Consider the following 25471-nt stretch of genomic DNA (forward strand, 5'->3'; position numbering starts at 1 on the left):
CCTAATATATACTCTGTCCCTAAAACACCATTACTGATATTAAACTCTTCAAATGAGATGATTCCCAAGATAAAATGTTCTGCCACACTAGGCTTAATGTCGTGTTGTTAATTCCACCTTCTGTGAGCAGAGGATCATTCAAGAAATAGTATAGTTTTCTGCTGAGACCAAGGAAGTTTTAGAAACCGTATACCACCATAACAATTGTTTGGGAAATTACTCCCCAGGAATTGTACCTTTCATAGAAGACACAGTCAGTAAAGAGTTCATCAAAGCAGTCTTGAAAAGGTAATGTGAAGAGAGCATTTCAGAGAGATTAAAACACTTACCTCTTTTATTTTAAGCAAACAGATGATTTCCAAATAACTTAAACTATGACAGGAAGCTGAATTACATGAAACCTGGGTACAGCTTTCTATCACAGAGGTTATAGGATGTGGAGATATTATGTATAGAGGAGATTATATGAGTGGACATATTTGTTATACATGGTTTCTTCAAAAGCACTATGTCAGATGAAAATAATAATTTCTATACTGGAGCAAGGAAGAATGTTGTAAAAAATTAGCGGAAGTTTCTTAATGTGGTTCTTGAAAACACTGTGGAAGAAACTATTCCTGTGCTCTGAGAAACCCTCTGAAACCAGTTTTTGTCCCAGATTGTCTTTGGTAAAAGTGCAATAAATGAGTTTTCTTTTTTTATTATTATCATTGCATTGAATATTTGTAGTAATTCCACAAAGATTTTAGATGCCCAAGACTTTTATCCTCAGGAACTCCTAGAAAGCCATATTCAGAACACAGTCCCAAAGGATGTCAATGAGTTACCTAGTCAACACAGTGTGAAGACAAGTCAAATATGGGGAGAAATATAGTTAAAGTTCAACTCACTATGAATCACAACTGAGAAACCTTGTTCCGTTTTTTATAAATTGCCTTAAATTAATCTCTTTTGAAATCATGCACTTCATTAAAGCTAGTTGGATACCATTGCACAAGAGCCCTGCCCCACCACTATTCGCTCTCAGAATTTAATCAGCTGCCTTAAGCTCTTCAGTTTTCAATTTTATCTTTTGCATAAGTCAACTATTACAATATTTTTTACCCCATTTTTAATCCTAACTATGTTTTAAAATAGCACAGAGTAGAACAAAAAAGGGGATGGTAATTATTGAATACTTAAGCATTTTTTTGGTAAAGTTACATTCTCTTCCTCACAAGGAAGAAAGCTATACATTTGCTTTTGAATGTGATCATAAGCTATTGAATTTGGGACATTACAAAATTTTTTTCCTATGATGGATGGAGACCATGGTTTACTACCCAGCATATCTGCCTGGTATGACTTTGCTTTGGGATAGCTATGATGAGGTTTATGTCACAGATCCAGAGTGAGGGTGGGAGGACAGAAGCAGGAGACAGACTGCACAATGCTTCACACTTTTGCTCATGTGTCTGAGCACCAACCAGTAAGCCCAGTGTCTAAGAGAAACATCTAAGGGAAAAATAATACTGCCAATATGCCTTTTTTTGTTACAAATGGACTGGAAGAATCTTTTTTTTTTTTTTTTTTTTTTTTTTTTATTTGGAAAAGTTTTATTAGAATACATACATTCTCTCTGTTAACTTTTTTTTTTTTTTTTTATTTTATTCATTTTTTTTTTATTTATTTATTTTTTTTACGTTTACATAGGGTAATGATGTTTATTATATTTTTCCCCTCCCCCCCACCCCTCCCACCCCTCCCACCCCTCCCACCCCTCTTTTCCCTCTACACAGTCCTTCTTTCCTTCATTCTTACTGCTCTCCTTAGCCTAACTCTAAACCTAACCCTAAACCTAATGCTAGCCCCTCCCACCCCCCATTATATGTCCTCATCCGCTTATCAGCGAGATCATTTGTCCTTTAGTTTTTTGAGATTGGCTTATCTCACTTAGCATGATATTCTCCAATTTCGACCATTTGCCTACAAATGCCATAATTTTATCATTCTTCATTGCGGAGTAATATTCCATTGTATAAATATGCCACAGTTTCTTTATCCATTCATCAACTGAAGGGCATCTAGGTTGGTTCCACAATCTGGCTATGGTGAATTGAGCAGCAATGAACATTGATGTGGCTGTATCTCTGTAGTATGCTGATTTTAAGTCCTTTGGGTATAGGCCAAGGAGTGGGATAGCTGGGTCAAATGGTGTTTCCATTCCAAGCTTTCTGAGGAATCTCCACACTGCTTTCCAGAGTGGTTGCACTAATTTGCAACCCCACCAGCAATGTATGAGTGTTCCTTTTTCACCACATCCTCGCCAACACCTATTGTTGCTTGTATTCTTGATAATCGCCATTCTAATTGGGGTGAGATGAAATCTTAGGGTGGTTTTGATTTGCATTTCCCTTATTACTAGGGATGTTGAACATTTTTTCATATATCTGGTGATTACTTGTACATCTTCTTCTGTGAAGTGTCTGTTCATTTCCTTAGCCCATTTGTTGATTGGATTATTTGTATTCTTCGTGTAGAGTTTTTTGAGTTCTTTATAGATTCTGGAAATTAGCGCTCTATCTGAGGTATGGTTGGCAAAGATATTCTCCCACTCTGTAGGCTCTCTCTTCACATTTCTGATAGTTTCCTTTGCTGAGAGAAAGCTTTTTAGTTTGAATCTATCCCAGTTGTTTATTCTTGCTTTTATTTCTTGTGCTATGGGAGTCCTGTTAAGGAAATCTGATCCTGAGCCAACAAGTTGAAGATTTGGACCTACTTTTTCTTCTATAAGATGCAGGGTCTCTGGTCTGATTCCGAGGTCCTTGATCCATTTTGAGTTGAGTTTTGTGTAGGGTGAGAGATAGGGGTTTAGTTTCATTCTATTGCATATAGTTTTCCAGTTTTCCCAGCACCATTTGTTGAAGAGGCTATCTTTTCTCCATTGCATATTGTTGGAACCTTTGTCTAGTATGAGAAAATTGTATTTATTTGGGTTTGTGTCCATGTCCTCTATTCTGTACCATTGATCTACCTGTCTATTTTGGTACCAATACCATGCCGTTTTTGTTACTATTGCTTTGTAGTAGAGTTGAAGATCTGGTATTGCAATACCCCCTGCTTCGCTCTTGCTACTGAGGATTGCTTTAGCTATTCTAGGTTTTTTATTCTTCCAGATGAATTTCATAATTGCTTGCTCTATTTCTGCGAGGTACATCATTGGGATTTTAATTGGAATTGCATTGAATCTGTATAGAACTTTAGGTAGTATAGCCATTTTGACGATATTAATTCTGCCTATCCAGGAACATGGGAGATCTTTCCATCTTCTAAGGTTTTCTTGAATTTCTTTCTTTAGTGTTCTGTAGTTCTCATTGTAGAGGTCTTTCACCTCTTTTGTGAGATTGATTCCCAAGTATTTTATTTTTTTCGATGCTATTGTGAATGGAGTAGTTTTCCTAATTTCTCTTTCTGAAGATTCATCACTTATGTATAAAAATGCATTGGATTTATGAGCATTGATCTTGTAACCTGCTACTTTACTGAATTCACTTATGAGTTCTAAAAGTTTTCTGGTGGAATTTCCAGGTTCCTCTAAATATATAATCATGTCATCAGCGAACAGGGATAGTTTGAGTTCTTCTTTTCCAATTTGTAACCCTTTAATATCTTTGGTTTGTCTAATTGCTCCAGCTAGAGTTTCAAGGATGATGTTGAATAGAAGTGGTGAAAGAGGGCATCCCTGCCTTGTTCCAGTTCTTAGGGGGAATGCTTTCAGTTTTTCACCATTTAGAATGATATTGGCCATGGGCTTAGCGTAGATGGCCTTTATAATGTTAAGGAATGTTCCCACTATCCCAATTTTTGATAATTATAATCTAGAATTATTTTCACTTGGAAGTCAAAGTCAAAAAAATTAAAATTACCTAAATTGAAATCTGATACTCATTTTAAATTGACTTTTTATTTTCTGGTGCCTGTGGCTACTATTTCTTCTGCAAGCAGGGAAAGTCATGGCTTACATGTGCACTTTTAGTAAAGCATGGCTGGTATAGTGGTGTCCCAACAGGATCCTTTGACATGGATAAGAAATACCCATTGCTGACACTTACATGGAGGTTTTCCCCACTCTCTCTCCCATAGCTGATTGGTATGCATAGGGTGGTTGCCTGATATGAGAGGAGCTATCCATAGGTTGGACTAGACAATCAAATCCTATCTCTCAGGAAATATAAGAAGGGACTCTAATTCTGAAATCCACAATGAATGGGGAAGCCACCTGACACAGGAAGTTCTACACTAGAGGTTTGTGAAGACTCTACTCTCTGCTTATCTTGAGTCCTGGTTTTTCCTCTACAGGTACTAAAATCACTCTCATCAACATCTCATGACTAAATCGTGTGATTAAATTTTAGTTACTAATAGGCAAAATACTTTTGTTTTTCCTCTGCCAAGATTTTGCAAAGAATGGAGTAAATGGAAGGTAACAGTAGATAATTTCTCTATTTTTCTTTCATTATTAGATCTTAAAGAAGCCTACAATTCAATTTTTTTTAAAATTTACATAATAAATATCAAGTTTTCATCTCAGATCTGATACCTGATGTGAAAGTAAAGACTATTTTCTGACTCCCACAGGAAGGTTTTTCTATAAATGTATATTACCATATTCCTTCCTATACAAAGGAAATCCTAAAAAGTTTTTAATCAAAAGCAGTTTTTACTTATTAACTCATAACTTTGATTTTTTACAGTGTTCAATGTGTACTTTTCATCAGATAATACCACCAATCTCTTCCACACTTTCCTTAGGCATGTTTCACTTCCTTATTCCTCAAAGTGTAAATCAAAGGATTGAGCAAGGGAGTCAGGATGGTGTAAAATATGGCCACCATTTTTTCAGAGGGGAAGGCTGATGGAGGTCTTGCGTAGGTACATATGCGTGGAACAAAGAAAAAAAAATCACCATTGTAATGTGAGATCCACAGGTGGACAGAGGTTTCCTCCGCCCTTTAGCACTATGTTTTCTCAGGGAGAACATGATGACACCACAGGAGAAAAGTAACATGGTGAATATTATAAAACAAGTAAACCCACTTTTGGCAACCAAAAAGTCCCAAAAATGTGAGTGTCAGTGCAAGCCAGCTCCAGTAATGGGTACAGGTCACACATTAAATGATCAATGACATTAGGCCCACAGAAGGGCAGTTGGAAAGTGAAGAGCATCTGTATGATGGAATCCAAGAAGTCCCCTGTCCAGAACACCCCAACCAGAATGTCACAGAGCCTCTAGTTCATGATGGAAAAGTAGTTCAAGGACTTGCAAATGACCACATAATGGTCATAGGCTATGGCCAAGAGGACAATAACCTCTGCCCCACCAAACACATGTTCAGCAAAAAGTTGAATCATGAATCCCTTATAAGATATGGTATTCTTCTCATACGGGGAGGCTGTGATCATCTTTGGTGTGATAGCAGAGAAGAAGCCATCTAGAAAGGACAGTAATGCCAAGGAAAAGTGCATGGGGAAGCCCAGCAGTGCAGGGCTACAAAGGATGGTCACTGAAATCAGCTTTTTGCCCCCAAAAGTTGCAAGGTAGACAAACAAAAACCAACAAATACCATCATCTAAAATCTTGGATTATTGGAAAGCCCCAAGAGGAAATTCAGTTATGTTGCTCTGATTTTCCATGATTCTCAAGGAAAAGGTGAAGATAAAACAGTGATCATATAAAACTATAATTTGGAAAAAGATTACTTCATGCTATTTGTAATATCAAAGTCACCAACTAGTTGGTGCATCATTATGGGAACTTCTTTTAAGTGTTTTTATTATCATTCAGTACATAATATTAGACATTTAATGAAGGTTGTTGTAGATCAGGCAAAATTGAGGTGCAGATAGATTACTGCACATGTAAGAAAGTCAGATTTTCAACATGGTAGAGAAGTTACTTTTTATTTCAAAGCCCAGTTTTTACCATTGTGTGATAGCTGCCTACACTGAACTTTTGAAAGACCTCTGAAACCACACTCAAGTTGCCAACCAAGAAAGACTATTATTTACTAATCACACCTTCCATAGGCATGGGATGAGGCAGGGTGAGAGGCCTGCCATGCTTGACCAGAGGAATGCCTCATCCTCCATTAGAAGAAGAAATAAAAGGTAGTTGAGGTGGTTCCTGAAAATTATGACTTCTCCTCAAAACTTTCTTTAAATCTTTGCAAAGAATTGGTCATTTGAAAAATATAATTCATTCTTTATAGAACAGAAAGAAATATGAAAAAGTGTATACTTGTAGTGTACTTGATGCATAAATATATAGAAAGTTTTGAGAATTTACTTGCAATTTATCATTTTAAAATGTGAACAAAGGTTAATAAAAAATAATTCCTGTTTTATAATGAATAAATGAACAATGCAGGGAAGGTAATTGCTCAAGACCCACAACCTGGTTGAGGATTTATGATCCTTATTTATTGGAGAGGAATTTGTCATTAAAGATGTTAATTTGAAGCAAACCACAGATGGTGGATTTGGAATTTTATCATTGCTTATCTAGCTTCAAAATTCAATTCCTTTCAAGAAGATCAACAAAAGGGAGTAGGACTTTTCTTTTTCTAGCGTGAAGTTCAGAGCAAGCATGCATTCTCTATAGTTTAGTCCATCTTAAAGTTTAAAGCATATTATTCCTTTGCTCATGTTTGAATGAGGAGTCTTGATAAAGCAACCAGAGCACATGATGAAGAGTTAGGAGGCAACTGTCTAACCAATTACAAATTCATATTGACAACCCTTTACCTTGCCAAGGTAAGGAAAGAAAGAAGTGAGTGATTATAACTTAGAGTTGAGACTTTATTATGTGTTAATTATATATACAATGTGTCCCTATCTGAGAAGCTATAATTCTCCAAAACATATGGTTTCAAATTTATATGACTTTATTATAAGATAGAAATATTCCTGAAAGCTTACATAGTCATCTCAAAGGATTATAATGATGTTCACATTTGGAAATGTAAAAATATAAATTATGAAATATCCTTACATGAAAATCAGGTGGCCTCACCCACAGGAAGCTTTTCCATGAATTCTCCAGATAAATACTCCTAACTCTTGAAATGATTTGCCCTGGTTGATACAGCTTCAAGAGATGATTTTATCCTCACCTGTGCACATAACTGAAGTGTAAATGGTTTTTGTGTCTGTGAATATGTATATGTACATATATGTACATGTATGTATTTTGGTTGTTAAAATAGGAGAATAAAACAATCATTTGGTTTATTCCAGAAAGAAAAGTAAGCTGATTTTATGACTTATCCTTAGAGCCAACAGAAACAACTTGAAATATTAATAAAACTAACATATACAACTGTGTGCCTTAGCATTTGTCCTCTGCCAGCCTGAAGGCAGCCATTGTCACTGAGCTTTCAGTTTATTCCTCACGAGTGTCTGCACCATGAGCTCTGTCTACCACTCACATGCTGTCACCGAGGAAACAAGTATAAGCAAACATTACAAAGTCACTGGGTCAGACAACAACCCTGGAAGTTCAATGTGTAATTTAGCAGGGGTAGCTTAGCCAAGAACCAAAGAAGGAAAGATGAAGAATGAGGAAGAACATCTGCTTCAGACTCAGGCAGACCTGGCTTCCAATCTTTCTGAGGCTGAGATGAGGTTATTTATAGCTCTTAAAGATTCTAAAAGCCTCAAGTTTATGCTCTGTGAATGAGTGTAATAGGAAGGGCTATCTGCACTGTTCTTGTGAGAGTCCAGTGAGGCCATCCACTGGAAACATCAATGCAGTCAGGAGCACAGATGGTGGGGAGGGGTGAGAATGAGCTGCCACAGCAGGACACAGGGCAGAATAACAACCTTTGCTTACCTTGACAGGCCTGGGTGCTTTTCCTCTTATTGATTTACAGATGTCAATATTCTGATGGTTGTTTGCAGTGAAGAAATGATACTTTTTACATTTACAACACTTTAAATGTCTTTAGAATTCCTTGAATGCATTACTGTGGCCCTCAGACCCACCTGGTTCCATTTCTGTTTCCTATACCAAGAAAGCCAAGGTTGAAAGGAAGAAAGGTCCCTGTGTTAATCAAATAATTTAGGAACTCTTATTTATTCATTGTCTTTATCTGGAGGTGTTCTAAGAGCAATACCATTTTTAGATTAAATACTCATAAAATACAAACCAAACCAACCAACACTTTCTTTTATCCAATAAGAAATTGCCAAACTGAGTGATAAAATAGCAACAACGAAGTGTATAGTATGCTCATGGTTTATGACCACAAGTTTTATGATTTTAAATTATTTAGAAAGTAATTGTCTTAAATGTACTGTGCTCTTCTGTATAGATTCCTACTGTGGGGAAAAACAGTAAGTGGAAAATTATTTAAGTATAAATCTTGCATTATTGCTATTATTATTACTGTTGTTGTTATTTTTATTATTATTTGATACCAGGGATTGAACCCAGGGTCATATAACCACTGGGCCACATCTCCATTCCTTTTTATTTTGAGACAGATTTCTGTAAGTTGCTTAAGAACCTTACTAAGTTCCTGAGTCTGTCCTCAAACTAGTGATTCCACTGCCTCAGCTTCCTGAATGACTGAGATTGCAGGCATGCACCAATGTGCCTGGAAAAGTCTTCTAATATTTACAAGTATCTTTTCATCTTGACAAATTTACCCATGGTAATATAAGAAAACAGTATTAAAGGAAATTAAGTGAGTAACATACTAGAACCTGCTATAACATCTTATTTCTGTTAATCTAAAATTATTCTGAATAGTTAAGCAAAAAGAAAATTTTGTTCATTTTTTATCCAAAAATTATCAATCCCAGTTTCATGACCTAATATGACTAAACTTTCTGATCCACGAAAAAATAAATCAAAAAATGATATAAGTATTCAAGTCAGTAAAGTTTTAAGTAGTGTCTGCATAAACAAAGTGAAACCAGTCATAAGAATAAAATGCCTTTTGAAAATCATGCTTTAAGAAATGGCTCCTCCCAGAGCCTCCCAGTGGACTCTGGAGGCTGAGGCAGGAGAATATGAATTTCAAAGCCAGCCTTAGCAAAAGCAAGACAATAAGGAACTCAGTGAGGCCCTGTCTCTAAATAAAATATAAAATATGGCTGGGTATGTTGCTCAGTGGTTAAGTGCCCCAAGTTCAAACCATGGTATTGCCTGCCCCCTGCCAAAAAAAATAATTCCTACTCTAAAATGTCAACAAAATTGATTTATTCATATAATACTTCAGAAAAATATATTTGCAAATGATTCCAGAATCATAAGCATGCTCATATTGCTTGTACGAGAATCCCAGGCATATAAATTTATTCTAATAATAAAAATAAATGGGGAAATTATTCATTGGAAATTATATAGTGTTAATATTTACAATAGAAAATAGCTAAAATATTCAGCGATTTAAATATTCATATATACAATTGTTACAAAATATCACATGATATTATCAATAAAACATTAATAACATGAGGACATGAAATATGAAGCATTTTATAAAAAGTGAGAAATGCAGAAGAAAAATCACTGACCATTTATAAATTTTATAATTAAGAAGGTAACATATAACAATGGTATACTTTTTATTTGAAAAATGTGTTTTGTTACTATTATGGGAATGTTTGGAAATAAACATTAAGATCAAAACCTACAACATAAATTTTCCTTAATTTTCAGAAATAAAATGTGAGGTTTATGATTAATTTATTTGCAAAGGTGGAACTAACAGGCTGACAAAACCCAGGATGTTATATACAAATTTTAAACTTTCCATAAATGACCATACCATGGACCCAGCCCTCTCTAATCTCCATGTATTATTCAGTATCAATTTAGGTCTATATTCTGATGTAGGTAGCAGGTTACACTGTTCCATATTTTTCCTAAAAACTCCTTGGTCTCTTCTTCCTTGATAGCTTATTCTTGAATATACTATTGCTATTCCTGAGATTGCTCAGGAGTCCCTCAAATCATGACTTGTGGGCACCAAGTCACCTCCTTGGACAGTGACTTTGGGAAGTTGGGTACCATATATTTGACTCAGATTATTCTTCACTAGTTAAAGTTGTATTATTTCTTGTCCTGTCTAATTAATCATGTCCAGTCTAATTAAGCATATTTCCTTTCCTAAGTGAATACATACAAAAGTTATACATACTTTCAGATTGCTGGTGCTTTCCTCTCTCCTCAGTATTGTGCTGATTTCCATAGACGACTCCACATTTATACTTAATGTGGGTGAAAAAAAATATCCCTTCTCTCTGCTGGTTTCCCTCTTAACAGATACCTGAACCTCCTTCTTTTCTCTTGTCTTAGTAATTTAGCTAATTACAAGGGTGATACCAAGTTAGGAAGACTAGTCCTGAAGCAGTTGTGCACATCAGTCACTTGGATTTTCCTGAACAATTCTGCAGCAGGAGCCTAATACAATCTGTGACATCAAGCACACTTAGTAAATTATACAGACAGTGAAATCAGAAGCTTCCATTCTGAGTTATGAGTTCCCTTTTCTTATCTTTGCCGTCCTTTCCTGTGTCATTTGTTAGTTTGTGATTGTGGCAATAGCAAATTTATATTCTCTATCAGTATATATGAATGGCACAGTAGTATTTAAATTTTCTGTGGTCCTACATCTGTACTTTGATACAGATTCATAATATTCACCTTTTCATCTAAAGCATTAGGATGGGGTTTTATTAGAGGATAAATGAGAATGTATTTAGAAGGAACAAATAGGATGCTATTGCCAGTAGTAGAAAAATATTCACTTAAATTTCTAAGTTATTCAGTTTTTACTCAGAGATGCAAAACTGAGTATGAATTTATTTTCTTAGGAGTTTCTAAAGTAAAGGAAGTATGGGAGGAAATTAGGAGAAAGATTTAATTCTGTAACAACTGCTGTCTCTTGGGTACTTTTATCTGTCAAGTGCTGTCTTCTCAGCTCCCCATGCACTGCTTTATCCACTGCCACATCCGATCATCTGGGTGCAATCCCCAGCAATGATGAGGAATCTGAGGGCCAGAAAGGTTATGTGGCTAACTCAAGTGTACACAGTTATTAAGCAAAAGGACAGTGCGTGACATTAACCATGAGAACCTGACCACAACACCTGCACTTTGAAGCACTACATCACCATTGCAAATCCTCTCTGAAAATTTGAAAGTTTGAATTAGAAATCTCACCATTCATCATGTTCTTAACCATTCTGGTAATGACCAAAGCATGATACTCTTTTTTCCAACTCTATTCTTTATCTAATACAGGAACAGCATCTCTGGCAGTAGAGATGGAGAATGTTCCCACTGCTGCTCAACATGGTCTTAGGGAAAAAAAGAATGAAGTAAACATTTCTGCCTTGACTTCTGACTTGAATTTATAGAGGTTTCCCTGAGGTGCCATGAACCTTTGGAATTGCTTCTCAGTCTCCTCGGGTTTGGAATTTTTCCATTAGCCTGATTAACTAACACATTTTTTTTAGATGTTTATGCATTCATTAAATTTTCAACATAGTAGTGCTAGCTTATGTAAAATATTGTGTAATATATATTGTGCTTTATATTCTTTGATGTTGATTCATTGTACACAAGTGGGGTACAACTTTCATTTTTCTGTTTGTACAGGAAGTAGAGTCACACCATTTGTGTAATCATACAGCCTAGATGCCCTTCAACAGAAGAATGGATAAAGATACAGTGGTATACAGTACAGTGTTATACAGAGTACAGTGTACAAGAGGAAGGGATGTAGTATCTCTATGCAGTATTCAGGCAAAGCACTCATATTAATAAGCATAAGAGCTGAGTTCTATGATAAGAAATCCTTCATCAGTTCATGAGGAAAATGTGTACTGTTTGTGGAGTAAGGTAGCAAGGAGTGCTTATTAGAGAAAAGAATTGAGGGGGAGTCTGTGGGGAGTGAGAGAAGAATGGAGGAACTTTGGATTATGTAGAAGGAAATGAAAGGGAGATGGGTATTAAAAATGGTGGAATGAGACAGACATCATTACCCTATGTACATGTATGATTACACGAATGGTATGAATCTACATCATGTGCAACCATGGAAATGAAATGATGTACCCCATTTGTATACAATGAATCAAACTGTAGTCCATAAAAAATTAAAAATTAATAAATAATTTTAAAAAGTATATAAAGCACATACATTAATTAAATTTTTCTTTTTTTCTTGAAAGCAGATCTGAATAATCCATGACTTTAAAACTAAAACATGGTTTCTGAAGAGTAACGGATTTTTTTCTCTTTTAATCTGAAAGATGATAAAGCAGATCTGTGAGATGTCAGAGAATACAGCATAAAGAAAAATGCTTCAGGGAAAACTCAAAAGGAGGTATGGGGTAGCGATTAACCCTTCCATGATTCAGCCAGTATTCCATTCTTTCCCTCTCATTTTAGGTTTATGGATGAAATATTTTATAGTTAAAATCATTTTGTCACTCTTTTTTTCTTTTGATATTTTTGGTAATGGATTGTAATTAGATATAATACTGGAGTTTATTCTGGCATAATCCTAAATGCACATAATCTAGCTTGCTCATTTTGAATCCCCATTACTGCCCCTTTCCCACTCCTCTTCCTTCCCCCTGGTTCCCTTCCTCTAACCTACTGGTCCTCCATTTATTTATTTATTATTTTTAAATTCCACCTTCAACATTAAATTTAAAATTTATAAAAGTTTTCTAGAGACAAATATTTAATTTGATAAATTTCTTCTTAAGAATTCTATATGAAAAAAAAGAATTCTTTATGACTTATTTTACAGCAAAATATAAGCAATAAATTATGTTCTGAGATTGAGCAGACTCAGTTCTCCATTTATTCACACAATTTTTTTTTTTTTTAAATCAGGACCAATTTTCAAATGCAGGCACACATCCACATATACTGTAGAATAGTCTAATCAATTTCTGTGAAAAAGATGCTTTGTGATTATGAGGGGAATGAGTGGGTGACTATCAAGTCATTAGAAAATTATTGTCAGTAATATCAGGGCCTCTCCTGTGATGTGCAGGGCAAGCAAAATATTCTTAAGGGAACACTCTTTATATAATCAGCAGGATATTATTAAAACAATTTGGTTAAAGAGTGCATTTTTAAAATTCTTGAAACAGTGTCATATGTCGTGATTTATGGATGAAGATTTAGAGCAATGAGCAAACAGGAAATATAAATCAGAGCACGTGAAGACTCTTCCTGCTGAGGCGGCATGTCTCCATCACACCCAGGAATCATCTCTTCTTTTACTCTGCAAAACCTCTTTATGTTGAAGTAATGCCTCTGATGTTCCTTTACTACCATTCCTAAACTCTGTCTTCCATCACACTCAAGACAATCCAAGATTAATGTCCTCCAGGGATTCTCTTAACATGTACTTTCTTGATAATGATCACAGATACAAATATAATGACCAGAATATGCAAGAATATATGAACAATAACTTATTCCTTGTTGTCAAATTGGACATCTAGAAGTTTTTAATACAAGGGCAGAACTACTCATTCTGACCATATTAGTTCTTGAACTCCTTAGACTTTAATCACTGCCTGCCATAATGTGGTATTTGTTGACTGTGTTCACAGACCTGCAGCCACACACTGCAACCAGCAGGAAGAGAGATAATTTAAAACCTTGCAAACTTTAATTTAGATAATCAGGTTCCCGACTAGATGCTCAGACATGCAAACAAAATCAGATTGAGAAGTATGTTATCTCAGTGATTGGCTTGTAGTCTGAAGCCACCCTGCCTCCTGTCAAACCACACCACACTGCCCACCAGGGAACTGACATTGTAACCAGTCCCTTCATCTTCACCTCTGGAACATTAATCATTCTGAAAACTACCTTTAAGTGACACTAGAATAGCTAAATAATTCAATATGTGCAAAGCATATGGAAGATGTGGTTGTGTACTATGCACAATTGGAACAATTACACTCATTATGACTATTAGCACTGGCTTCATAAGAGGTAAATTTTATTGTTCAAAAATGTTAATTTAAATTTTTCACTTACCAATAATATAGCTACAAAAGTATTTTAAAACATGAAGTTCCTTTGATGAGTGATATAAGTTATGTTGGTACCATAGATCTTCCAATTTTTTCAAAATGATAATAGTTACAAATGACAGCTCCAAATAGCTTTACTAAATATAAAAAAAGAAAATGAATTAAAAGTGCATGTCATCCAGAACATTGACACGAGAAAAAAGGAAAAATAAAAACAGCTTTCTTGGACAGATAGATCAAGATGAAAACTCTAGTTAGTCAAACTTCAAGGTCATGGAAGGAAAACTTGGAAATAAGTTTTCTTCTTAGCTGTAGTCCATGAAACCAAGGTTATGATTTGATATCTTTTCATTAGTGAAGTTAAAATTTGGAGGCAGAGAAATGTGATAGAGTCTTCATCAAGTCATCTGAGAGCAAAAATCAGTCTGACTTATTAATCAAATGTTATCTTCCTTTAAGACCTAAATTGCACACAATTGGACTTGGAGATTATCCATAGCAAAGAGCCTATCCTTTTCAGATACCAGAGGACCATGAAGACAACCATCTTTCTTTTTCCTGCACTTACTAATTCATGCAAAATACAAGCAGACTAATGGTGGTCACCATAAAATAAAGACTGGCATGCAGGGCATCCCAAACATGATCCTCAATGCCAAATTGTTTCTTATCAAAGACTCAAAAGAGCTTACTGTGACATATTCTTTGTGGTAAATATAAAAACTAAATATATTCCCACAGCTTTAAGAGAATTAGTTTATGTTACAAAACAGAAAATTTCTGCACAGTATTTGGTACTTGTACATTCTTTTAAAAATTTTTTCACACAAATTAATTGCTGAAAAAAAAAAAACTCTCCATTTGGGTAGAAACCCACATGATGTTATCATGAAAATCAATAGATCATAAAGACCAGATATTTAGACCAACATGTCATAAATTACAATGTGATAGTTTCCAATTCTAGGATCCTTTAAGTAGATCCTCACAGGGCTTTATTGAGATGCTTATTTTATTTCTCTAAACAACAAAAAATTGAGGTATTATCTATTCTCCTCACTTTTTCCAATCTCTACTGATTTTTTTCTTTATTTCTATCATTTGAAAAAGAAAAGTAAGCTGAGCATGTGGTGCATGCCTATAACCCAAAGGAGGCTAAGGGTATAGGATCACAAGTTAAAAGCCAGTCTCAAGAACTTAGCGAGGCCCTAAGAAACATAGAAATGCCCTGTCTCAAAATAAGAAGGAAGGAAGAAAAGACTGGAGAAAAGGCTCACTGGATAAGCACCCCTGGGGTCAATTCCTCATACCAAAACTAAATAAATGTGTGTGTGAGCGTATACATAAAAAAGCATTTGAAAACATAATGATTCCTAAACATAAACAATTAGAACAATTCTCAGATGCTCTGGTTGAGATGCTCACCATGACTTTCAAAGCTCCCTATACTGTCGGGGTACTGCAGACCCCCAGCCCTTCGGCGTGGCCAAGATGGCGCCTGGCAAGGTGCCAAGGAAGTGCTGAGAACAAAACCAGGTACCTCCAGCAGACTAATACTCTCTGCCAACAAGTGGCGTATTTTGAGGAAGTTAATGTGATTGGCCATGGGTCCTCGTGGACACTGCATGATTGCTATATCCACACTATTGTGCTCCATTACTGTCCATGCTTTCCCCTCGTGATCTATAAGCTGATTGGTTGTTGTATGTAATGTAAGGCGCTTGCAAGAGCGGCCCGCCGCTGCTGGCCAGCCAGAAGAAGCAGACTGCAGAAAATAAAGAACTTGCCCTGATCCGGTTTCGTGTTTCTCTGCGGGCAGGGGACGCGATAGATGGTGCCGAAACACCCGGAACGAGAAAAAATATAAGGGTAAGTTCACATAAGTTTTCAAATCAAGAAAAATTAGTTTGAGAGTTCAAAAGGTGAGACGTCTCGAGGTTCGCGGAGCAGTGACAATTCATTACAGGAGGTTCCCCAGCAGAGGGACAATTCATTACAGGAGGTTCCCCAGCAGAGGGACAATTCATTACAGGAGGTTCCCCAGCAGAGGGACAATTCATTACAGGAGGTTCCCCAGCAGAGGGACAATTCATTACAGGAGGTTCCCCAGCAGAGGGACAATTCATTACAGGAGGTTCCCCAGCAGAGGGACAATTCATCACAGGAGGTTCCCCAGCGGAGGGACAATTCATCATAAGAGGTTCCCCAGAGGAGGGACGATTCATCATAAAAGGTTCCCCGTGGGAGGGACGATTCAAGTGGTACCAAACTGTGTGCGTGTGTGAGTGAGCGTGTGTGCGTGCGCGCGCCTGTCTTTTGTTTGTGTGTTTAAACTAGTAAACTACCTCGTAGTCATGGGAACGGATCTGTCTAAGATTAGAATGCAGCGGCCTCTTAGAGAACTTTTAAAAAAATCACGGAACACCATTGAAGGCAAACACGGCCTTCAAGTTCCTAGATACTGTAGAGAAAGTCTCTCCGTGGTTTTTAGACGAGGGATTATTAAATCTTCCTCAGTGGGAACAGCTAGGAGAGGATCTGAGTGACGCGGAGAGACGCGAGCCTTTGCCAATGGGAACTCTGGCAATATGGTCACTTGTTAATAATCTTGTTTGATGCAGCAAGGTAAATCAAAAAACCCTTTTAGGGATTTAAAGGGGCCTTTAGAAGAAGGAAGTCAGATCTTAGAAGAAATTAAAGAGGAACGATCATGTTCTCAGTCTTCAAAAAGAGTGGGAACATAATATAGTAGCCATAGTCCCCACAAGTATTGGGAGATAATTGTTTCATGATTTTCTGCATTCAAACCTAATCTGATTTCTCAACCAGGTAAAAAAAGGGTTAAAAAGTCCTGGGTGATCCTCCCTCCCCCCTGCCTGGCCTTGTCAAAGCCTACAATGGATTATAAATTACAGCAGTCTCAGCGGGAAGGAGGAGGGGTAACCTAAAGAAAAGAAAAAAAAAAAAAAAAAAGGGGGTGTCCGTTTTAAACTTAACTAACTTATTTTCTAGGATTCTTTGTTTTGTTTTTCTTTAATGCTGTATTTTTGAGCTCATAATTTTGATCCTACATACCTAGGTTAATGATTTTTTTCTTTTTGATCAGTTCTATTTTTTATTCAACTGAAGTTTTTAAACATCTGTTTCATTGCAATGAACATTTACCTATAAAGTTACAAGGCCTTTGATTTTATGTTATCTGTATGTCGTGCTGTCTAATGTCATATTTTGTCAAAACTGAGCGCTCTTAAAATTAAAATTTAAAAATGGATCCAAATACTTTTATTCACGTGATTTAAAAAGGTTCAATTTATATTGGGTAAACTAATAAAAGTAAAATATCTTTGAAAATAACTTACAAGTCTCCAGGTGGTCAAACTAATGAAATGTTAATGTTAAACAATGTCTAATATCAATTGCTTCTAGGACTTTTCTTCAGCAGGAAAGAGGCAACGGATCCTGTTCAGGACACTTGTCTGATATCTTGGTTTTTATAAAATAAATAAATTGGAGTTAACATGTATGGGATTACTCAAATGTGTTTGTAGAGATGTCTGGTTAATTTACAAAGTTAAAATGCTAATTGTTAAATAACATCAAGTACTTTTAACTTCTTAAATTACATGGGGTATCATACTTAAACATTATTGGTGTTTTCATAGGTTGGTAAATAAAAAGGGTTTAAACTTGCTTTGTGTCGGGTCCCAAAAGTTTCACCTGTGTTTCAATTAAGAGTACTATAAACAACAAAATATTTAATCTTATTAAAATAGAGTGATTTATCTAAATTCAAAAATTTCATAAGAGTTGTATCAGAATGTGAACAAAAAGAGGTCAACAGATAGGAAAGAAAAAATAAAAGGTTCCGGGTTTAAAAATATATTTAATAGATAAAAAAAAGAAAATGTTTCTGGGTAAAAAAGTCTGTGTGTAAGTAAAGGGCCAGTTTCAACAAGTCTGTGTATAACTAAGTTGGTTGTATGTATGTAAAACAGCTAAAGCTATTTAAGGTTTTTCCTAAGGTAAAATACTAATGTTCTAATATAAGCCAAAGTTTAATCTATATGGTAAAATGACATGGTAACATGGCAAGGATTTCTTAGAAACACTAATTTACTCTTAACTTTGTGTCTCTTAAGTTTTATTCTTTAGAACAATTAGTCTTAAAAATTGGGGTGTATACAATTATGGTTAAACAACTGTTAAAGTATTGTACTGTGTTACAGAGTCTAAATTTTTCTTTAAAAACTAAATTTGGTAAAAAAAGGTGTCAAGGTAGTTGTGAAATGGTTTCTAGTTGTATATTAAATGTGTTCATATTTTTCAGGTATACAAATTTTAAAGCAGGAAATTTATCAAGCTGCTATTCTCCAGATAAACTTGTCTGTAATGGTAATTTTAAGCTTATAAAGAGTAAATTTCATTGGGGATTAATTTCTATCATTTAGTGTTCTATTAGAGGACCTGTTATCAATAGGATATATGTAAAATTGGTTATATTTTACATTGAGATAAAAAATTTCAAATGTAAATGTATTTCTAAACATTAGAGCCTGACTTGTTTAAAGGTTAATTTTGTGAAACATAAAAATATTTTGCCACTTTGACACACAAAAGGAAAGTTAAAAGCTCTCTCAGCCTTTCTTTGATTCATGTTTTAGATACAATGTTAAATTGTGTTAATTATAAAGTTTGTATAGACTCAGGAAACAGTATATATAAACTACTTAATGATATTTAAGGAAGAAGCAAAGATCAACATCAGAATTAGAACACTTAAGATCTATAAAGAGTCACGCCTTACCTGAGATAAGGCTCTGCCTCCCACCTTACTGCATGTTAGAGTGACTCCAAAATAAGTCAGACTTCAGCTTATTTAAAGTTATAATCAAAAGATTGGTTCTTGTTGTAAAATTACTATGATCTCAAATAAAAAATATAATGTGGTTCTCAGTCAAATTTCAAGATAGCTATTATACAAGCAGAATATATTTTTACTCTTGCTAATTTCATTTTGTAAAACTGTTACCTGTTAAAGTTTTACAAAAGTAGCTGCTTCAAAAACACGCAACCTAGGTAACTTATGATAATAAGCCATCACCTATAGAACAGATAGTGGTAACTTCCAGAACTAATACAGACTCCAGTTAGATAAAAGGGTAAATAACTGTAAAGTTATGAACATTAAAGTTAAAGCCCAGTACTCTCACTCTATGACTGGTAAAACTGGCTTGCTGGATGATTAAGATCAAACTTAGAGATTGGAATTAAATACAGAAGGCAAGATAGGCCAGTATTTGGATCTTTTGCCCTCAGTCAGCCTGAACCCAGGGAATAAGAGGACTTCTCTAAGGAGTGCTGCAACTCTGGGTCACACAACCTCCTGATCAAGGAGATTGTTGAGACTAGAGGATCCTGGACACCCAGCAAAACAGTAAAAACCAAAATAAAGCCATTCTTGGGCATTTAAAAGAAATAATAATTAAATGTAACTTAAGATGTACACTTATGTTAGTCCACTAGAATAAAGACTGGAAGCTACAAATGAAAGAAAGATTCTTCAGCAAATGTGCCTGATAACAATCAAGAGAAACTGCCAGAGTCAGAAGTTTTTAGTCAGTTTAAGGCCTGCAGATCTTCCTAAGCTACACAGGTAGACTTAATCTATGTTTGCTCGTATGATTACCTAGCCCTAAGTAACAGAAATATAGAGCTCTCTACTAAACACAGGTTATACCAATAAAGGGATATTTTACACAATCAGATGACTTAAGTAGCTTAACTATATTTTTGGGGATATCTATGACATTAAGAGTTAAATGTTGTGTTTACATTCCTGATAACCTGGACTATGTTAAAGTTCCCAAATAAAGGCCTTGTCCTTTCCAGCCTTTGCTAGGTCTAGTTATGGGAACAATTTCTCAGTTCTTCCACCTCCTGGTGAAAGATTGACTTCTGTCATTTTCATGATACTCAGTGGCATGTTCCAGATGCTGCAACATTTACTTTGTACTAATTTCATTTCAGTACTCATGTCTTTTTGTTCTTCTATCATAGAAGCACCCACCCCCAGATGACTTTACAACCTGCTCCTCCCCAACCAGACTTCTACCTCGGACCCCTCGATTGACCCGATTTTTAAAAAAGGAACTCCAAACTGCTTGCCCCTCACTGCCCCCTTTCAGCTTCGAAGCAGCCAGAACGACCGACGCCCCCTTTTCCTTAAAGCAGTTGGGAGTTCCTCTAGCTAAAGCGGAGAATGAAGCCAGAATTAAGGACAGGTAGTTAGTGTAGAAATAGGGAATCGGGTCAATTCGAGGAAATGAAGCCATGAAGCCATCTGCCTTTACAAATGTCAAGGATCTCCGGAGCCCATTGATTACCAAATTTACCTGCCTATAGGGGATGTAGGGTGCGCTCACTTCTCGGGACTTTCAAAATATCAGCTTTCTCCCTGCCGGGAGAAGTCTGTATTATTCCCTTTAAACAATCCAAACTATGGTCCTTACTCAACAGTACCAAATGATTAAACAAACTGATAACCGAGGCAGGATAGACAAATGGGTATAAGATTCTATCCATGATAAACAAAAAGGGGGAATAGAGGAGACCTTCAGGTCCCCTAAAGATAAACTTTCTCTTTGTCTCTTTGTTTGGGGTTTTTTAACTCTGGGTAATAAGGGTGACCCAGTGCTTTACTGGAGCTGCGACTCAGTTTGTGTGTTTCCACGGAATAAAGTAACTTACAACCTCTTTTTAGTCTCTTAGGAGGAACAGTTCAACTATGTAACAAAACAACTGCTTCTCTCAATTGTACTTCAGATTTGTGCTATCTCTCAATGTTAAAATGCTTCTAGGTTCCTGCTGGCAGTCTTAATGTGTGTTCCTACCTTCCTACCAGTCCCAGTCTCTGTTACAGATGATGAATTGCCAGTATTGCTTTCCAGAAATAAGAGGGACTTTGGAATCACCGTAGCAGTCATTACCACCATAGTTGCATCAGCAGCAGCAGCCGCCGCAGCAGCTGTAGCCTTGACGACATCAGTACAGTCAGCAACTAAGCTTAATGAAGTGGTCCAGCAGACAGCTACTGCTTTGTCTACTCAACAAACAGTGCATCAACACCTAAAAGCAGGACTACTTTTGGTAAACCAGCGTGTGGACTTACTTCAAGAACAAATGGACCTTTTACAAGAACAGTTAAGCGTGGGGTGTATTTATCATCTGCCGGGACTGTGCATTACACCTGTAGCTTATCATAATCTTAGTTATGCAGCAAATTTGTCTAAAATCATATCTACTCAGCTACGTGCCAATTGGTCTTATAAATTTGATAATCTTACTGCCATTCTTAGATCACAAATTGTTAGCCTTAATTCTACTAGAGTTAATGTAGCCCCTATATCTGAAATGCAAAATTGGTTATCTTCTTCCTTCAGTTTTGTAAAGCAATGGGCAGGAATGGGAGCATTGTGTGTGTTTATGATCATTGCAATTATCTTCCTCACACGCTTTATTATGCGTATACGCCAAGTTCATGCCAGAGATCGCATCATTTTCCATCAAGCCATGATGGCCTTAGAGGCTGGCAGCTCTCCTCAAGTCTGGCTGAGCATGCTGGATCGGTAGTCAACGATGGGTAAGGAAGGAGGTAACCGCGTACCGACCTAAGACAGGAGCTGTAGCATGCTCTGCAGTTATCCGATGACGGGTAAGGACGATGGTTGACCACTCCGCCTAAGACAGGCACGATCCCAAGCCAGCATTCTTTTAATAAATAAAAAAGGGGGAGCTGTCGGGGTACTGCAGACCCCCAGCCCTTCGGCGTGGCCAAGATGGCGCCTGGCAAGGTGCCAAGGAAGTGCTGAGAACAAAACCAGGTACCTCCAGCAGACTAATACTCTCTGCCAACAAGTGGCGTATTTTGAGGAAGTTAATGTGATTGGCCATGGGTCCTCGTGGACACTGCATGATTGCTATATCCACACTATTGTGCTCCATTACTGTCCATGCTTTCCCCTCGTGATCTATAAGCTGATTGGTTGTTGTATGTAATGTAAGGCGCTTGCAAGAGCGGCCCGCCGCTGCTGGCCAGCCAGAAGAAGCAGACTGCAGAAAATAAAGAACTTGCCCTGATCCGGTTTCGTGTTTCTCTGCGGGCAGGGGACGCGATACTATACCATCTGCCTTTACACTTTTTCTCATAGTGTTTGAGCTCATTCATGTTCCAGGCTAACCACCGCTGTCCCTCCTCAACACATTCCCTGATTGCTCCGTGTCCCACATCATCAACCCTTCCTCTGCTCTCACCTCCACTCTCCATTTCTACTGTGGACAAAGCACCAGGTTAACTACCAGTTCCTCAGAAAAGCTGTTCCAGATTGCACCAGGCAAGTAACTTACTTGCTAAGGTTGTCAACTATTAAAATGTGTGCATATTTCTTGAATTGTATAATCTCTAAGTCATCATTCTCTCTTTTTGCTTCAACATTAGTTATATAAAATATTTTATGATATATTAAAACCACTGTGCACATCTCATGATAAACTAAGTGATAGAGTTTTATAGGGAGCAATCAGAGATCCAGGATGAAAACCTGAGTTTTCAAACTCATGAAATGACTTTCAAATACACCTCCCCACATGCCACACAAAACTGGCTCTCCAACCATCCAGGTGGAGCCGTATAAATCAAAGAAACCATAGACAGAGAAGAGAGGAATCCACTTTTTGCATGTTTAGAACACTAATGGATGTAATCTCCAGGAAGACTCAGAGAATTTCAGTTTATATGCATATTTGAAAAATGATAGTGAGAAAATATTTAAGTGATTAGAGAATAAGGCGAGGGTTAAGAGCCAAAGGGAAAATAGTGACAATTTTACTAAGAGTCAGAGAAGAAAGTTAATTTGGGAGAGATTAATACCCACAGTGCAAGAGTGAGCAATGATCCATGGTAGCCACAGTGCATAAAACCATTTCAAGACATTAAAGAAAGTCAAGAACATGTCTGACTTATGATTTCACAAAATGTCATTTCTGAATAATTTTTAAAATTAGAATCTTGTTCAAAATGTATTGTCTTCTTTCAGATATTCAAAGACATTTTTCTAAATTCACACTTTATACATGTTCATAATGTGTTTCTGAAAACTCTTTGAATAACTGCAAAGATCAGAGGAGGTTAAATTATAATTAGCATAACATAAATGGCCTAAAAGTTGAAAACATTGGAATGAATTTCACCTTTCCTAAAGTAATCAACATAGAAAACAAAATGGAAAGCCAAAGCAACCATTGTTTTGGGGAGAATTTTGAATTACTGTTGTTCAACAAACAAATGGCAATGAAAAAGTTTGGGTAGATGTCTTTTAGTATTTTTTTACCCCCTGCTGAATATTAGTAGATATCCTCCTTGTCTAGAACTTCAGAGTCCACAATGAAATGTTGGACATTAAAATAATAAAAATATGTTTGAATTTGAGCATATGCTGCAGCAGACAGAACAGGCGTTGGTCAGTGCAATCCAGCCAGAGCAGTGTTTTACTTTATAGCTACATTTCGAATCTTGGCTTCACAGTTATGTAAAGCAATGGAGCCAGTCTGGCAGATCCATATTTCTTCAGCTGGTACTTAGGGATAAATGAAGTAAAATACGAGGACTTTGAAGGGAAAGGGCATGAAGAAGGTCCACCTGATTTGAGGTCAGGCAGAGATGAAGAAAGGGAAAGGCTGAGGAGAAGTACACTTGCATGTTTGAGCCTCGCCACACTCTTGGTCTGCTGCAGGACACCCACATTATCCAGGTGAGGTTTTAGACTAACCATGTAATATTGGAAGTACTTTTTCAGGGATGATCAATGAAATTACAATTATCATTTGCATGTCCATTATGAGAAACACTGCTGACATACTCTTGTACTTTGGGAGTGGAATGAAAAATTAAGGAGAGGAAAAAAAGAGAGAGAGAGAGAGAGAGGGAGAGAGAGAGAGAGATGATTTACTTTATTTGCCCAAAACTCTACTGGCATGTCATCTGTGTTTTTTGCTTGGGAAAAAATTAAATACGTAACTCTCACTAAATTTACTGCTCATTGGCAACAACCTGCGAGTAACAAAACATGGTAATGACACCAAATATGTTTATAAATTGGAATGATTTTTTTAACTCAAAGGCAAAAAACTAATTATTTTCCAACATTAAAACCAAAATAACTTTAATACATAATAACATAGTTTTGTTGCTTTTCTTTTTTTAAAGAAGAAAATTGCAGAAGTATAGACTCGGGTAGAAAAATACACTTGCACAGCTCTTCCAAGCAGCCCGCGATCTCTGCAGCTACCAGCCACAAGCACAAGGCTGAGTAAGGCTTGTTCTTTTCAAAACACGAATTCACATTTGTGTAACAACTTAACACCTGGTAAGAAATACAGCTTCTCTTCTTGGTAGCCGGCACAGTTATTCCGCTGACACTACTATCAATATAGACCATGGGAAAACGCACGTCCTGGTGACACTTGTGGGCATTCCATCACTGACCAGCACCTCCCCTGCTTCAGCTCTGAGTGTCTTGGGGCCTGGACTCCCCCCAGGGGTGCCTCTCTCTGTCCTGTACTCAGGAGGTGTGCTGTGGCCCCTTGCACAAAACGAGAAACAGACACAGGCAGGAAGCAACTCAGCAAAGGCTACTCTGCCCAAAATATAACTTCCAAAAGGAAAATAAATTTCTTTACACTTAATGAATTTGGGAGAAAGGCAACTGGGCTGCACTAAATATCTCTGACCTTCAGGGATCAGGACGGTCCTGCCACTGGCCAGCAGGTGGTGCTGGACCACGCATGCTCATGCCTAGAAAACCTGGAAAATACTCTGCATGAGGCTTACTTGGCCAACGTTTGTTCTCATAGCATAAATGTAATATTTTCTCCCTGACACTGGATTCATGCAGAAAACACACTTCAAATAAAATATAATTGAAACAAACATGAATCACCCTCTAAAAGTTTAAAGGGAAGTGACAATTTAATATTTGTCAAAACCATAATGTTCATGTGACTTGCTGGTGGTCAAAAGCAAGAGAACCCCTGCCGCTGACCACCACGGTAGGAATGGAGGTCAGCAGGTGTTCGGGGAGAGCTGGCTGCTGCGGGGGCAGATAACCCCATCTCTGGTGCCTGGGGCTTGCTGTCCGCCACCTCTGCAGGAAACACCCCAAAACCGCCCCAGGATAAGATGGGCGCAGGCGGCTTTCAGTCGCACCTGGATGTCCCGGCATCACCCTCAGCCACCTTCTTTCTGAAACGACTGTGGCAACCCACAGCTGCACGGTTCTCACGTGCCCACGGGCTTCTGGACTGACTCCAATGCTGCGGCTGGGCCAGAGCAGGCTTGCGGTCTTGGTCCTCTTGTCGC

General features: G+C 37.0%; 1 pseudogene; it reads right to left on the minus strand.

Annotated features, from left to right (window-relative positions):
- Positions 1 to 4686: 4686 nt before the first annotated feature.
- Positions 4687 to 25334, minus strand: LOC124959266 (olfactory receptor 4C15-like; annotated as a pseudogene).
- Positions 25335 to 25471: the final 137 nt, after the last annotated feature.

This window comes from Sciurus carolinensis, chromosome 11 (assembly GCF_902686445.1).
Source record: "Sciurus carolinensis chromosome 11, mSciCar1.2, whole genome shotgun sequence".
Taxonomy (NCBI): domain Eukaryota; kingdom Metazoa; phylum Chordata; class Mammalia; order Rodentia; family Sciuridae; genus Sciurus; species Sciurus carolinensis.